This window comes from Salmo salar, chromosome ssa01, assembly GCF_905237065.1.
Source record: "Salmo salar chromosome ssa01, Ssal_v3.1, whole genome shotgun sequence".
In the NCBI taxonomy this organism is placed as follows: Eukaryota; Metazoa; Chordata; class Actinopteri; order Salmoniformes; family Salmonidae; genus Salmo; species Salmo salar.
Genome location: NC_059442.1, coordinates 74,343,938 through 74,360,103, shown reverse-complemented (window position 1 = coordinate 74,360,103; position 16,166 = coordinate 74,343,938). Strand labels below are relative to the sequence as shown.

At 43.6% G+C, this 16,166-nt stretch overlaps 1 pseudogene; it reads left to right on the top strand.

Annotated features, from left to right (window-relative positions):
- The window catches only part of LOC106605742 (catechol O-methyltransferase domain-containing protein 1-like), a 51,676-nt pseudogene extending 37,595 nt beyond the window's left edge, over nt 1-14,081 (top strand).
- The last annotated feature ends 2,085 nt before the right edge of the window (nt 14,082-16,166 follow it).

Here is a 16,166-nt window from a genome sequence, read left to right as displayed (position 1 = left end):
GCCCTTCTTGCTCGCACAAACTTTTTCAGTTCTGCCCACAAATTTTCTATAGGATTGAGGTCAGGACTTTGTGATGGCCACTCCAATACCTTGACTTTGTTGTCCTTAAGCCATTTTGCCACAACTTTGGAAGTATGCTTGGGGTCATTGTCCATTTGGAAGACACATTTGCGACCAAGCTTTAACTTCCTGACTGATGTCTTGAGATGTTGCTTCAGTATATCCACCTAATTTTCCTGCCCCATGATGCCATCTATTTTGTGAAGTTCACCAGTCCCTCCTGCAGCAAAGCACCCCCACAACATGATGCTGCCACCCCCGTGCTTCACGGTTGGGATGGTGTTCTTCGGCTTGCAAGTCTCCCCCTTTTTCCTCCAAACATAATGATGGTCATTATGGCCTAACAGTTTCATCAGACCAGAGGACATTTCTCCAAAAAGTATGATCTTTGTCCCCATGTGCAGTTGCAAACCGTATTCTGGCTTTTTTTTTATGGCAGTTTTGGAGCAGTGGCTTCTTCCTTGCTGAGCGGCCTTCCAGGTTATGTCGATATAGAACTAATTTCACTGTGGATATTGATACTTTTATACCTGTTTCCTCAAGCATTGTCACAAGGTCCTTTCCTGTTGTTCTGGGATTGATTTGCACTTTTTGCACCAAAGTACATTAATCTCCAAGAGACAGAATGCGTCTCCTTCCTGAGCGGTATGACGGCTGCGTGATCCCATGGTGTTTATACTTGCGTACTATTGTTTGTACAGATGAACGTGGTACCTTCAGGCATTTGGAAATGGCTCCCAAGGATGAACCAGACTTGTGGAGGTCAACAACAAAAAATTCTGAGGTCTTGGCTGATTTTTTATTTTCCCATGATGTCAAGCAAAGAGGCAGTGAGTTTGAAGGTAGGCCTTGAAATACATCCACAGGTGCACCTCCAATTGGCTCAAATTATGTCAATTACACTATCAGAAGCTTCTAAAGCCATGACATCATTTTCTGGAATTTTCCAAGCTGTTTAAAGGCACAGTTAACTTAGTGTATGTAAACTTCTGACCCACTGGAATTGTGATACAGTGAATTATAAGTGAACTTATCTGTCTGTAAACAATTGTTGGAAAAATGACTTGTGTCATGCACAAAGTATATGTCCTAACCGACTTGCCAAAACTAAAGTTTGTTAACAAGAAATTTGTGGAGTGGTTGAAAAACGAGTTTTAATGACTCCAACCTAAGTGCACGTAAACTTTCGACTTCAACTATATATATATATTGTTTTTTCTCTGTCCAGGGATGTACAACACCCTGAACATTGTGTTGGTAGTACCAGAGAGTGGTCATGTGGTAGCATGTGAAATAGACAACAAATATGTGAAGATTGCTAAACCTTTCTTTAAAGAGGTCAGATCAACATTCCACTAGTCATTGCAACATTGATATTCAGCTAGTTCACTTCCTCCATCATTCCTCTAGACAGGAATTATATCTGTTCGTCCAGTATTCAACCCCAATACAACATCTCAACCCATTCAACCCATTGGAATTCACAAACATTGATTGTCTCCCCAAAAGCTTCCATACAGCATATGCTGTTTCTAACATCTGTCATTCAGACTTCACAAAGTGCTGTGGGTGGAGTGGTGAGGCCGTCTGCTCAGGAGAAAGTGTCTACCAAAGGTGCAAAGCCAAGCAGCCGGGAATCCCTCTCTCCACAATGAACTTAATGCTCCCCTCCAAACCCCAGCAGTAGAAATGCTACTGGACACAACGCAGGTCAACCATTGTGACAAAAAATGCTTGGTATTGTCTGCTTCAAACTATCTAAACTCGAACCAAATCAACATTTTATTTGAAGCACATTGAAACTGCTCAATGGACTTTACAGTAAAGAAAATTAAATAATGAAAGACGTGGAACTAACCACCCTTGTCATCCTCTCACTTTTCTAGGCCGGAGTCGAGGATAAAATTCATGTCGATCTTCAAACGTGTATAAAAACACTGGGTAGGTGACTTTAAAGAACCCAAACACAATTCCATTATGAAATGGGTTAATCCTTTTCAACATTATCTTTTTTTGTCCAAGATGAGCTTATAGCTGGCACCTGACGTGGTGTTCGGCAATGCGGATAAACGGAACTACGACAGTTTTTACAAGAAGTCTCTTGAGCTTGTGAGACAAGGGGGCATCATTGCCATTGATAATGTGAGTAGACAATGACAAAACCTTTATTCCTACTAGAAAGATGTGTTTTCGAATACGATTGGAATAATGCCAGCATGCAATCGATTTGATCTAGTGAGCTAAGTGATGTAAAGTTGCATGAAAAGATAGGCCTACATAGAAAAGATGGCAACCTCCGTGTCATCTTTGTCCTCAGTCTGAGCCTTCCTCCTCACCTATCTCACCCCTTCACCTCACTCCACTTACATGTCTGTCTGATCACCCTTCCTTCACCTGTACCTGTCAGAAAAAAGTCTCAAAATGTATGCACTCACTAAGTCGCTCTGGATAAGAGCGTCTGCTAAATTACTAAAATGTCAAATGTATCTGACTACCTCATTCTCCTACCTGTCTACCCGATCACCCTTCCTTGACCTGTCTATCTGACTCAGCCAGGTCACCCGTGATACAAGTCACTATCGACGTCTATCCATGTCTGAGGATGTCGGAAGATGACGTGGAAACTGGTCAATAGGGGCAACAGTGAGCGCTGTTTCCTTCAAGTAGGTTTCGATTTTGCTAGGGCGCTGTTGACGAGGATGGCGGATGGGAGTAAAGGCGCCCGCATGCTTCCCAGCCGAAACAATTCAGAAGAGTTTGTGCATTATTGTGATTGTGATTTTGCTATTCAGTGTAAATGTTTGTAGGCCTATGTTGCCAAATTGTATCTATGATCGGATGCTATCCATTCATGTTTTTAGTATGTTATTTTTATATCTGAGAATTAACCAATGATATCAGGCCACACCCGGCCATGATTACAGACACCTCTGTGTGTCCTTTGACACTATATAAACTAGTCACCCCACAGTGTTTGTCATTATACCCTGATGAAGACAGCTGTTGAAACGTTGGACATTAGGTTATTAAATTATTGCAGTCAGTGTTTTAATTCATCCCAAAGGTGTTCGATGGGGTTGAGGTCAGGGCTCTGTGCAGGCCAGTCAAGTTCTTCCACACCAATCTTGACAAACCATGCTGAAACAGGAAAGGGCCTTCTCCAAACTGTTGCCACAAAGTTAGAAGCACAGAATTGTCTAGAATGCCACAGTATGCTGTAGCGTTAAGATTTCCCTTCACTGGAACTAAGTGGCCTAGCCCGAACTAAGAAAACAGCCCCAAACCATTATTCCTCCTCCACCAAACATTACAGTTGCCATTATGCATTCGGGCAGGTTGCATTCTCCTGGCATCTGCCAAACCCAGATTCATCCAATGGTGATTCATCACTCTAGTGAACGCGTTTCCACTGCTCCAGAGTCCAATGGTGGTGAGCTATACACATTGCATATGGTTATCTTAGGCTTGTGTGCGGCTGCTCGGCCATTAAAACCCATTTCATGAAGCTCCCAACGAACAGTTGTCTTGTTGACGTTGCTTCCAGAGGCAGTTTGGAAATCAATAGTGAGTGTTAATTTTTACACACTACGTGCTTCAGCACTCGGCTGTCCCATTCTGTGAGCTGTTGTGGCCTACCACTTCGCCGCTGAGCTGTTGTTGCTCCTAGACGTTTCCACTTCACAATAACAGCACTTACAGTTCTGCAAGGCAGAACTTTAACAAACTGATTTGTTGGAAAGGTGGTATCCTATGACGGTGCCACGTTGAAAGTCACTGAGCTCGTCAGTAAGGTCATTCTACTGACAATGTTTGTCTATGAAGATTGCATGGCTGTGTGCTTGATTTTATACACCTGTCAGCAACGGTGTGGCTGAAATAACCAAATCCAGTCATTTGAAGGGGTGTCCACAAACTTTTGTATATAATGTATTATGACCACATTTTGTGACGTTTTTGTTCGCTTTGGACTTTTTTTCCAGTTGTTCGGGCACACAAACATTTTTGTTTAGGCAAGCCGAAGTTTACGCCCCTTCGTCTGTGATTGTTCAACAGGAGGGATTCTTCAGTAAAGTCTTTGTTGTCATTTAACGAGAGATTACTTGTTTTCATACACATTTTTTCATTGAGAAATACTGCACCAAAAATCTTAGTTATATGTGAAAAAGATCTCCTCGGCAAAAACGTCAAATTGAATGACAGATTTCTTGAGTTATCTTAGATTAAGCTAAATTAAAGCATGCTGACTCTAAGGATTATATATGAAACTATTATTTAGGCCTACTGTTGGAAGCAATTAACCTCTTTTTTTTTATTGATTTTTTTACATTTTAGTCATTTAGCAGACGCTCTTATCCAGTGACTTAAGGCGTCAGCATGCTTCAGTTCGGCTGGTGGCTAGTTGAAGTCGGCTAGGAGTGTGCACGCATACCCCCTTAAAAGACCTTCGCTTGAAAATTTGAAAAAAAGTAGTTTGTCCATTTCGTACAGTTTGTCAATTTTTAGATGCCGTAGCCACACTTCCTCAAAACAGTCAGAATTAATCGAAGACAACTCAAGAAATCAGTCATTCATTTTGAAGTTCTTTGCCGAGGAGATCTTAGTCGGGCAATTTTACACCTAAGATGTTTGGTGCAGTATTTCTCAATGGAATAATGTGCATGAAAACGAGTCCTCCCTCGTTGAATGACAACAAAGACTTTACTGAAGAATCCCTACTGCTGACCAATCACTGACGAAGGGGTCTGAACTTCGGCCTGCCTCAAGAAAAAAAATGGTTTGCCCGAACAACCGAAAATAAAATGCGAAATTCTTCTGTTTCGGTTGGGAAGCAGGCGGACGCTGTTTAGCATCTGCTCGCGTCTCTGCAAGCCTCGAGTGTGTGCAGGTTTTGTCATCTGGAGCTGAAACATGCGGAGGGAGGGGAGGAAGAGTGCAGTTCAAAGGTTTATAATTTATAACTGACACAATTCTATAATGAATACATAATAGAGTGACCAATAGTTACTGTATTGTGATTGTTTAGTGTTTTAATTACTCAACAAGTAGTGCCCCAGTGTCTCAAGCTGCAGAAAAGGTCAAATAAGGTCACCAAAATTTCCATTACGCTATACACGTCTGGCTTGTGAGAGAGATTCATATTTTGTAATTCAGGCTAAAGCACACAAAATTTCCCCAAAACCTATAAACATATGAAATGGAGCATACATACAATATTGTGTGCATGTTGTATTTAATTTTTCCTTGTCAGCCACCATCAACTGTGAGTAAGCACAACTGCCCATGTCCGTTGTGGGAAATGGATAAATCTGTAGGCCTAAATGTCGGCAATCCTACAATTTAATGGAGCATACATTTAAAATAAACAAGTAATTTCAATGTATTTACATACTAATGTGTGTGAGAGGAAGAGTGTGTGTGTATGTTTGATTTTTTTTCTTGTTAGCCACCCATCTCTGCTTTTTTGCTTGTAAAAAGCTGAGGTTTGGAACTCCCTCCAGGTCATCTCTCTCTCCATTCCTTGGCCTTGGTTGCCTGATGACTCACCCTGAATTTGAATCGCTACATACATTCATTGTGGAGAACAAATGTCAGTTTGGCCTGAGCGATGTGGATGGATAGCCAGGGAATGGCCTTGGTACCATAAAAATACTTTTGCAGGACAATATACATATTTGCCTGACAGTCCTGGGAACCCTGTACATATGAGGGCTGATGGGGCCCTGTTTCAGCTCCAGATGTCAAAACCTGCACACTCCCAGAGGGTTGCAGGTCTGAAGACTTCCTTTTGGTCATTCATTTTAAATCAGAGAAATATCCAACGAATCAAAAGGTTGCTTTAACTTCGCACAATCCTCAAATAAAATGGAGCATGCATAAAATAAACAAGTAATTACAATTTATTTACATTGGGGATAATGTGTGTGTGTGTGACAGAGAGAGAGAATGTGTGTGCATATTGTTTTATTTTTCCTTGTCAGCCACCCATCTCTGCTTTGTCAGTCTTGATAGGCCCAGTGTATTCACTTCTGGTTGAGGCTATCGGGCAGTGGTGGAGTTCTGGTTGAGGCTGTCGGGCAGTGGTGGAGTTCTGGTTGAGGCTGTCAGGCAGTGGTTGAGTTCTGGTTGAGGCTGTCGGGCAGTGGTGGAGTTCTGGTTGAGGCTGTCGGGCAGTGGTGGAGTTCTGGTTGAGGCTGTCGGGCAGTGGTGGAGTTCTGGTTGAGGCTGTCGGGCAGTGGTTGAGGCTGTCGGGCAGTGGTGGAGTTCTGGTTGAGGCTGTCAGGCAGTGGTGGAGTTCTGGTTGAGGCTGTCAGGCAGTGGTGGAGTTCTGGTTGAGGCTGTCGGGCAGTGGTGGAGTAAGTGACAGTAAGTATACAGTTCAACAACATCTGTTGGTGTGAGTGAGCGTATGTGTATGTTAATTACCTGTATCAATCTGGGAATCCTCAAGTTTCTGGTGCAGCCGGTAAATGAAATACCACAGCAGAGGACTACTGTGACTGCAGCTGAACTGCTGGGGGTGGGAGATCTAAAAAAGAGGCACAATTTTGTTAACTGACAATCATACAACTGGCCTCCCGAGTGGCACAGTGGTCTAAGGCACTGTAGTGCATGAGGCGTCACTACAGATCCGGGTTCGATCCCGGGCTGTGTTGCAGCCAGTCACATTTGGGAGACCAGAGATGACGTACAATTGGCCCAGCGTCGTCTGGGTTAGGGGAGGGTTTGGCCAGCTGGGATGTCCTTGTCCCATCGCGCTCTAGCGACACTTGTGTGACGGGCCGGGTGCATGCATGTTGACACGGTCGCCAGTTGTACAGTGTTTCCTCCGACACATTGGTGCGGCTGGCTTCCGGGTTAAGTGAGTAGTGTGTCAAGAAGCAGTGCGGCTTGGCAGGGTCGTGTTTCGGCGGAGGCATGGCTCTCCCGTCCGTACGGGAGTTGCAGCGATGGGACTAGACTGGAACTACCAATTGGATATCACAAAATGGGGATGAAAAAGGGGTAAAAAAATTCTCTGTTAAATAAAATGTAAAAGACAATCATACAACTAAACAGAACGAATGAGTGTAAGGCCTAGATTCAATCAGATCAAGTGTTAACCGGCAATAGCCGACACCGCATAGCTGATGTTTTGGAGGTGTCTGAGGTGAAACTGCGTTGGATCTGTCAAATCGGTAAGCAGCTGCTCTCGATCATTGTCGCGAAACTACACAAAGTGTATAGAAAAATATTACGCTCAAATTCAAAATCATTAAATGAAATAATGACGATTTCTATCAGCCTAATCAAGGTGTAGATTACACCTCACATTCCAGTGTTCAAACTTGTAAACAGGGCTCCATGAGATTTCTGTTAACCTGTTGGGGCTAGGGGGCAGTATTTGCACGGCCGGATAAAAAACGTACCCGATTTAAACTGGTTACTACTCTTGCCCAGAAACGAGAATATGCATATAATTAGTAGATTTGGATAGAAAACACTCTAAAAAGTTTCTAAAACTGTTTGAATGGTGTCTGTGAGTATAACAGAACTCATGGCAGGCCAAAACCTGAGAAGATTCCATACAGGAAGTGCCCTGTCTGACAATTTGTTGTCTTTCAGTTGCATCTCTATCGAAAATACAGCATCTCTGCTGTAACGTGACATTTTCTAAGGCTTCCATTGGCTCTCAGAAGTCGCCAGAAAGTGAAATGGGGTGTCTGCAGTCTCTGGGCGAAGTACAGCAGCTCTGTTTGTGAGTGGTCAGCCTGGGAACAGTGAGACTGAGAAGCACGTTCATGAGAATTAAAATTTTTTTTTTTCAGCCTTTGAATGAATACAACGTCGCCCGGTTGGAATATTATCGCTATTTTACGAGAAAAATAGCATAAAAATTGATTTTAAACAGCGTTTGACATGCTTCGAAGTACGGTAATGGAATATTTTGAATTTTTTTGTCACGAAATGAGCTCGCGCGTCACCCTTCGGATAGTGACTTAAACGCACGAACAAAACGGCGGTATTTGAATATAACTATGGATTATTTGGAACCAAAACAACATTTGTTGTTGAAGTAGAAGTCCTGGGAGTGCATTCTGACAAAGAACAGCAAAGGTAATCCAATTTTTCTTATAGTAAATCTGAGTTTGATGAGGGCCAAACTTGGTGGGTGTCAAATTAGCTAGCCGTGATGGCCCGGCTATGTACTCAGAATATTGCAAAATGTGCTTTCACCGAAAAGCTATTTTAAAATCTGACACCGCGATTGCATAAAGGAGTTCTGTATCTATAATTTTTTAAATAATTGTTATGTATTTTGTGAACGTTAATCATGAGTAATTTAGTAAATTCACCGGAAGTTTGCGGTGGGTATGCTAGTTCTGAACATCACATGCTAATGTAAAAAGCTGGTTTTGATATAAATATGAACTTGATTGAACAAAACATGCATGTATTGTATAACATAATGTCCTAGGAGTGTCATCTGATGAAGATCATCAAAGGTTAGTGCTGCATTTAGCTGTGGTTTTGGTTTTTGTGACATATTGCTTGCTTTGAAAATGGCTGTGTGATTATTTTTGGCAGGGTACTCTCCTGACATAATCTAATGTTTTGCTTTCGCTGTAAAGCCTTTTTGAAATCGGACAATGTGGTTAGATTAACGAGAGTCTTGTCTTTAAAATGGTGTAAAATAGTCATTTGTTTGAGAAATTGAAGTTATAGCATTTTTTAGGTATTTGTATTTGATTCCACTGGCTGTTGACTAGGGTGGGAAGCAAGCGTCCCACCTAGCCCAGGGAAGTTAATGTGACTCCGTGTAGCCAATGGCAATGTCTGCTTTAGATATAATGCCAGGAGCCGCTTGCGGATTTGACAGCCCTAACACAGTTCCACCTCAGACACCACTATGCGGATGTCGGCTAAAGCGGATGTGATTGAATAGAGCCCCAAGTGAGAGAGAGTATGCATGCGTGTTTACATGTAGGTGATAATTACCTGTATCACCTGTCGCGGCCGGTGTAGCAGGGGCAGATGACTGCAGCTGTGGGGGCTGTGGTTGAGCTAATAGGGGTGTCTGATGTTAAAGAGAGACAAACTATTTTCTTTGGTGAAAATAATTACACAACAAAATAGAGTGAGTGATTGAGTGAGTGTGTATACGTTTGTGTGATATTTACCTGGACCACATCACACTGCTTCAGGTCTACAAGCCTCTTGAAGTTCCAGCGCGTCACTCCAGGCCTGGAACAGCCTGGTGGAAACATGGTTAGTTGTCACCCACCGAGCCTGGTTGGCAGATCTGAAAGATAGGCACAATATTATTTTAATGACAAAGCCTTGACTACACACTAACCTAAACAGTACAGACTATGGGAGGCGCACAGTACTACATAAAGCCACGACTACATGGAACTCTATTACACATCAAGTAACTCATGCAAGCAGTCAAATTAGATTTAAAAAACAGATAAAATACACCTTATGGAACAGTGGGGACTGTGAAGAGACACAAACACAGGCACAGACAGATGCATACACACACACAATAACATACACACACACACGTACACATGGATTTTGTGTGGTAGATATGTGGTAGTAGAGTAGTGGCCTGAGGGCACACACTTAATGTGTTGTGAAATCTGTTGTGAATGTATTATGTTTTTAAAATTGTATAACTGCCTTAATTTGCTGGACCCCAGGCAGCAGCTCATGTGGATCCATAATAAATACAATGCAACAAATGAAGCTTGTGTGTGTATCAGGCAACCACACAGCAGACTTCATTTTCACAACTGCTCATTGTATTTTCCCCTCACAATCTGTGGTGTGTGTGTGTTCTATGTTATTGTGACTTAAAAGTGTCAACCTGACCACATCCTTGTAGTAGGACATTCAGTGATTAGCTTTGAAAAAAAAATACTTTCAACAGTGTACAGTAAAAAGGATATCAACTATTCAGATCTGGATTGACAAGTAGGCTAAATCATGTGAAGTTACAAAACCTCTAGAGCTTAGTCTACACTTAAATTAAATAAAGGATACAGGACCTGAGCTCTAGGCCCATGCCTCAGGACAACCTGGCCTGATGACTCCTGGCTGTCCCTGTCCCCAGTCCACCTGGTGATGCTGCTGATCCAGTGTCTGCCGTTTCTGTCTTTGGCTATGGAACCCTGACCTGCTCAGGGCTCACCGGAAGTGTTACCTCGTCCCAGACTTGCTGTTTGATCCGGTCTCTCTACCGGACCTACTGTCTCAACCTCTAAATGCTCAGCTATGAAGAGCCCACTGGCATTTACTCTCCTGAGGTGCTGAACTATTGCACCATATATAACCACTGTGATTATTACTTGACACTGCTGGTCATCTACGAACATTTAAGCGTCTTGAAGAACAATCTGGCCTAAATGGCTGGACTCTTCTATAATCTCCACCAGCACAGCCAGAAGAAGACTGGCCACCCCTCGGAGCCTGGCTCCTCTCTACATTTCTGCCTTTCTAGGGAGTTTTTTCCTAGCCACTGTGCTTCTACATCTGCATTGCTTGCTCTTTGGGGTTTTAGGCTGGGTCTCTGTATAACCACTTTGTGACAACTACTGATGTAAAAGGGGCTTTATAAAATAAAGTTGATTGATTGCTTGTATATGCCAGTAACTCTAAACATGACATTGAGTTATCTTACATTTCCTCAATAGAAAGTTGTACCTTAACACTGTTTCCTGGTATTTCCTGCTAGGGACATGGGGCTTCAGGTTTGGGAATTGAGGGCCTAGATAATTGGAATATTAACAATAATTAGTACCCACATTGATGAATGAAATTCAATTTGGGTTAGTTGTGTATCGCATCTGATTGAGGATTGCTGATGATATACACTGCTCAAAAAAATAAAGGGAACACAAACAACACAATGTAACTCTAAGTCAATCACACTTCTGTGAAATCAAACTGTCCACTTAGGAAGCAACACTGATTGACAATACATTTCACATGCTGTTTTGCAAATGGAATAGACAACAGGTGGAAATTATAGGCAATTAGCAAGACACCCCCAATAAAGGAGTGGTTCTGCAGGTGGGGACCACAGACCACTTCTCAGTTCCTATGCTTTCTGGCTGATGTTTTGGTCACTTTTGAATGCTGGCGGTGCTTTCACTCTAGTGGTAGCATGAGACGGAGTCTACAACCCACACAAGTGGCTCAGGTAGTGCAGCTCATCCAGGATGGCACATCAATGCGACCTGTGGCAAGAAGGTTTGCTGTGTCTGTCAGCGTAGTGTCCAGAGCATGGAGGCGCTACCAGGAGACAGGCCAATACATCAGGAGACGTGGAGGAGGCCGTAGGAGGGCAACAACCCAGCAGCAGGACCGCTACCTCCGCCTTTGTGCAAGGAGGAGCAGGAGAAGCACTGCCAGAGCCCTGCAAAATGACCTCCAGCAGGCCACAAATGTGCATGTGTCTGCTCAAACGGTCAGAAACAGACTCCATGAGGGTGGTATGAGGGCCCGACGTCCACAGGTGGGGGTTGTGCTTACAGCCCAACACCGTGCAGGACGTTTGGCATTTGCCAGAGAACACCAAGATTGGCAAATTCGCCACTGGCGCCCTGTGCTCTTCACAGATGAAAGCAGGTTCCCACTGAGCACGTGACAGACGTGACAGAGTCTGGAGACGGCGTGGAGAACATTCTGCTGCCTGCAACATCCTCCAGCATGACCGGTTTGGCGGTGGGTCAGTCATGGTGTGGGGTGGCATTTCTTTGGAGGGCCGCACAGCCCTCCATGTGCTAACCAGAGGTAGCCTGACTGCCATTAGGTACCGAGATGAGATCCTCAGACCCCTTGTGAGACTATATGCTGGTGCGGTTGGCCCTGGGTTCCTCCTAATGCAAGACAATGCGAGACCTCATGTGGCTGGAGTGTGTCAGCAGTTCCTGCAAAAGGAAGGCATTGATGCTATGGACTGGCCCGCCCGTTCCCCAGACCTGAATCCAATTGAGCACATCTGGGACATCATGTCTCGCTCCATCCACCAACGCCACGTTGCACCACAGACTGTCCAGGAGTTGGCGGCTGCTTTAGTCCAGGTCTGGGAGGAGATCCCTCAGGAGACCATCCGCCACCTCATCAGGAGCATGCCCAGGCGTTGTAGGGAGGTCATACAGGCACGTGGAGGCCACACACACTACTGAGCCTAATTTTCACTTGTTTTAAGGACATTACATCAAAGTTGGATCAGCCTGTAGTGTGGTTTTCCACTTTAATTTTGAGTGTGACTCCAAATCCAGACCTCCATGGGTTGATAAATTGGATTTCCATTGATTATTTTTGTGTGATTTTGTTGTCAGCACATTCAACTATGTAAAGAAAAAAGTATTTAATAAGATTATTTCTTTCATTCAGATCTAGGATGTGTTGTTTAAGTGTTCCCTTTATTTTTTTGAGCAGTATATTTTCATTTTGAAAATGTGCCACTGAACCAACCAATTATATCTAGTGAGTGCACACAACCATTATTGCTTATTTTACCAGGTCGAAAATAACTGCATTTTTTTCAAGGGAGACTTGGCAAAGAGGGCAGAGCTCTCAAGTAAAATGCATATCCATAGCAGCAGCTATGGTACGGCTAAAGACAATGTGACACCACCACAACTGCATGTGTGAGCTCTCTATAATATTAGCTAATTTAACAATTTCCAGACAACAAATAACAGAACAGTAGGAAGGCTATTGTTGTTGTACTGTAGCCTACGGTACCCCACCCCATCAACCAACTACTAACTAGTGACAAGGCTACGTTGTTATCATTTAGTAATGTTGTACTGTAGCCAACTGTACCCCATATCAACCAACTACTAACTAGTGACAAGGCTATAATGTTGTCATTCAGTAATACTGTAGCCTACACCACATTAACCACCTAGCTAGCTAGTGATAGCTTAGCTAGCTCGAAAGAAATAACCAACGACATCAACAGGGTTTTAAACAAAATGTCTAGCTAGCTAGTATGATGCATGTAAAAACAACTTTACAGATGATTACAAAGTTCGAAAGCAAAATTGCCTTACCGGTCCGCTACTCTTGGGAGCATCGTTAGCATTAGCTAGCTAGCAGCTGTAGCATGTTAACTATTTTTAAATGTTGTATTATTATTATTTGTTTATTATAAAAAATGTTACCTTTATTTAACTAGGCAAGTCAGTAAAGAACAAATTCTTATTTACAATAACGGCCTAGCTTTCAAATTATCTATCCAGCAAGAATGTCGAGGTCAAAAATGAAATGAACTATTTTAAGCCATGCTGATTCAGTAAAATAAGTCCAGTCGGACTGAAATAATAAACAGGCTGAATGTACATTTCTGTGACTCACTAGCTAACTTTAGCTTTCTAGCTCAGTGTGCACCTCTTCCTGTTTACAGTATTCCCTATGGGAAATCAGACTAGACCGGCCATACACCCGGGTTGGTTTAGATACCCCATTGACAATGCATTGGAAATGGTCCTATGGTTGCAAGTTCGAATCCAGCGATATAAAGTTGTTTTTGAGATTTTAGTTTTGAGTCTATCCCAAACCTTAACCATTCGGAGTTCATGCCCAACCTTTAGATTTCAGAGTTAATGTCTAAACTTAACCGTAACCTTACTTTTTTTTTAGTTAATGTCTAAACCTTAAGCACTTCGAAATGTGACGTTTGCTACAACTTCGAAATTTGACATTTGAGAAACATGGATAAACATCTCATTTTGACGCGAGACTGTAAGAGCTAGTTGTCTGACTACCTCATTCTCTCACCTGTCTATCTGATCTCCTCACTCCTCTTATCTGTCTATCCAACCACCTTACTCCTCTCACCTGTCTATCTGACTACCTCCTCCCTCCCCCCAGGCACTGTGGAGTGGTAAAGTGGATGACCCTGCTCCTGAGACCTGACCTCCCAGGCAGTGGACAAGCTCAACAATAAACTCCACACTGACCAGGGGATCGATCTGAGCATGCTCACAGTGGGCGATGGACTCACCCTGGCCATCAAACGCTAATCAAAATCAAATCAAATCAAATTTTATTGGTCACATACACATGGTTAGCAGATGTTAATGCGAGTGTAGCGAAATGCTTGTGCTTCTGGTTCTGACAGTGCAGTAATATCTAACAAGTAATCTAACAATTCCCCAACAACTACTTAATACATCTAAAAGGGGTGAATGAGAAAATGTACATATAAAAATATGGATGAGCGATGGCCGAGGGGCATAGGCAAGGAGCAACTAGAAGGTATAAAATACAGTATATACATATATGAGTAATGTAAGATATGTAAACATTATTAAAGTGGCATTGTATAAAGTGACTAGTGATCCATTTGTTAAAGTGGCCAGTGATTGGGTCTCCATGTAGGCAGCAGCCTCTCTGACTCAGTGATTGCTGTTTAGCAGTCTAATGGGCTTGAGATACAAGCTACTCATCAGTCTCTCGGTCCCAGCTTTGATGCACTAGTACTGACCTCGCCTTCTGGATGGTAGCGGTGTGAACAGGCAGTGGCTCAGATGGTTGTTGTCTTTGATGATATTTTTTGCCTTCCTGTGACATCGGGTGCTATAGGTGTCATGGAGGGCAGGTAGTTTGCCCCTGGTGATGCGTTGTGCAGACCGCACCACCCTCTGGAGAGCCTTGTGGTTGAGGGCGGTGCAGTTGCCATACCAGGCTGTGATATAGCCCAACAGGATGCTCTCGATTGTGAATCTGTAGAAGTTAGTCAGGGTTTTATGTGACAAGCCAAATTTCTTCAGCCTCCTGAGGTTGAAGATGCGCTGTTGGGCTTTCTTCACCACACTGTCTGTGTGGGTGGACCATTTCAGTTTGACGTTAATGTGTACACCGAGGAACTTAATACTTTCCACTTTCTCCACTGCTGTCCCTTCAATGTGGATAGGAGGGTACTCCCGCTGCTGTTTCCTGAAGTCCACAATCATCTCCTTTGTTTTGTTGACGTTGAGTGAGAGGTTGTTTTCCTGACACCACACTCCGATTGCCCTCACCTCCTCCCTGTAGGCTGACTCGTTATTGTTGGTAATCAAGCCCACTACTGTTGTGTCGTCTGCAAACTTGATGATTGAGTTGGAGGCGTGCATGGCCATGCTGTCATGGGTGAACAGGTAGTACAGGAGGGGGCTGAGCACGCACACTTGTGGGGCCCCAGTGTTGAGATTCAGCGAGGTGGAGATGTTGTTTCCTACCATTACCACCTGGGGGCGGCCCGTCAGAAAGTTCAGGACCCAATTGCACAGAGCGGGGTTGAGGCCCAGGGCCTCCAGCTTGATGATGAGCTTGGAGGGTACTATGGTATTGAATGCTGAGCTGTAGTCAATGAACAGCAATTTAATTTAATTTTTTTAAATATATTTTTTTACCTTTATTTAACTAGGCAGGTCAGTTAAGAAGAAATGCTTATTTTCAATGACGGCCTAGGAACAGTGGGTTAACTGCCTTGTTCAGGGGCAGAACGACAGATTTTTACCTTGTCAGCTCAGGGATTCGATCTTGCAATCTTTCGGTTTCTAGTCCAACACTCTAACCACTAGGCTACCTGCCGCATTCTTACATAGGTATTCCTCTTGTCCAGATGGAATAGGGCAGTGTGCAGTGTGATGGCGTTTGCATCGTCTGTGGACCTGTTAGGGCGGTATGCAAACTGAAGTGGGTCTAGGGTGGCTGGTAAGGTGGAGGTGATACCATCCTTGACTAGTCTCTCAAAGCACTTCATGATGACAGAAGTGAGTGCTACAGGGCGGTAGTCATTTAGTTCAGTTACCTTTGCCTTCTTGGGTACAGGAACAATGGTAGTTATCCTGAAGCATGTGGGGACAGCAGACTGGGATAGGGAGCGATTGAATATGTCCTTAAACACACCAGCCAGCTGGTCTGCGCATGTTCTGTGGACGTGGCTAGGGATGCCGTCTGGGCCAGCAGCCTTGCGAGGGTTAACACGTTTAAATGTTTTACTCACGTCGGCCCCAGAGAAGTAGAGGGGGGGGCGCAGTTCCCTGTTAGCGGGCCGTGACAGTGGCACTGTATTATCCTTAAAGTGGGCAAAGAAGGTGTTTAGTTTGTCTGGAAGCGTGACG